Source organism: Manis javanica, chromosome X (genome assembly GCF_040802235.1).
Source record: "Manis javanica isolate MJ-LG chromosome X, MJ_LKY, whole genome shotgun sequence".
Lineage (NCBI taxonomy): Eukaryota > Metazoa > Chordata > Mammalia > Pholidota > Manidae > Manis > Manis javanica.
The window spans coordinates 84779751-84781296 of NC_133174.1; the positions used below are offsets into that span (position 1 = coordinate 84779751).

At 37.7% G+C, this 1546-nt stretch overlaps 1 non-coding gene across 1 annotated transcript; it reads right to left on the reverse strand.

The window, feature by feature from the left end:
* Positions 1-371: 371 nt before the first annotated feature.
* Positions 372-477, reverse strand: LOC118969459 (U6 spliceosomal RNA). The gene has a single exon (XR_005057383.1). It is a non-coding gene; the product is annotated as a U6 spliceosomal RNA (small nuclear RNA).
* Positions 478-1546: the final 1069 nt, after the last annotated feature.

A 1546-nucleotide genomic window follows, 5' to 3' on the forward strand; every position in this document is an offset into this window, starting at 1 on the left:
CCTTGAAACACTATTTTCCATTGTATATTTTGGATATTTTTCTATATCAATGCATAGAGACCACTCTCATTTTTTCTGTCTGCATTATAATCCATTGTTTGCATGTAACAGAGTTTATCTAAACAGTCCTCATTTGATAGATTTTTATATTTTTCAAATCCTTGGCAATCATAAATGATGCCTGGTGAAAAACCTTGTAAATACATCATTTCATATCTGTGAAAGTATATCTAAAGGATACATTTCTAGACTTGGGATTTCTGGATCGAAAGGTATATATATTTTTTAATTTTGGAAGATATTGCTGGATTCACCATTACAGGTGTCTTACTATTTTCACTTTTAGCACAATATATGAAAGTGCCTGTTTCAAAATTATGAAATGATTCATGAATCAGTGTGCCATCCTTGTGCAGATGCCATGTAATCTTCTCTGAATCATTACAATTATAGTATATATGCTGCTGAAGTGAGCACCGTGAAGTCATTTTTAATTTAGTAATGGATGAATGCTTTTTGGTGGCATGCAGCCAAGGACAGACTATAGAACTCCTTTTTCCATTTAGCCTGGAGTTAAGATTGACAGAAAAAGTTTTTCTGGATAGCAGCAGGCTTTTTTTTTTTCCAGAGTGCTGATTAGAGGGGAGCCACATCACCACCTTAAGTTCCAGCAGTATGTGAATCTGTGCATTAGCTAATGGGGATGAAAATGGCCAGAGTGGTAGAAAGAGTTAATGAAGACCCTACCTTTTGAGGGATTGTGCACAAAGATAGGGTTCTCTGCTGTTTGTAACCGATGTGGACTGCAGTAGGATTCAGATAAAGGACAAGGGATGACGCAGGTTGACAGAAGAGGGGATCTGGATAGGATCAAGTGAAAAAAATAATTTAATGAAAGAGCCAACGTTTATTAGCAGAGTTATATGGACCAGGCACTTTGTCACTTTGTCAAATAAATTATATATATTGTCACAATAACCCTCTGAAGTAGGCATTGTTATTATATTCACTTTACTTTTAAACCAAGGCAACTCTCCCAATGTCACATGACTTGTAAGTGCAGAATTGGGATCTAAGTCTGGCAGCACAGGATCCTTTCTTACTGGGAAATACTGACTTGCTGTTTGGGTGGGGAGATGATTTCAGAATTAGTGGAGGAAAATAAAAGTAGGCTTTCAAAGGACCTAGACTCACACAAATATAATTTGTCTTGTCTTTGTGAAGAAGATGATCAGATATTAAGAAACAGGTTTCTAAAAGGATAATTGCAATTAACATTCTGGTGCCCAAAGTGGTCAGAATAGGCCCTTAGCACCCCTTGAATAATAATAGGTCCTTGTCAGCTGCAGATGCTGCCCTCTCTGCCTGCCCTTAGATCTCTGGAACAAATACTTGGGAGTCTTTTCAAGGAAAACCTTGTGAGAGTTCAGAGGGTTTTCTGACCTGATTTAGAGATTGACATCTTAGATTGTCATGCAGAGAACTCCAAGTTTTGCCCTTTGTTTGCTCTGTTGGTTCACCCTCATTGTGGCTGCTGAGCAGTAGC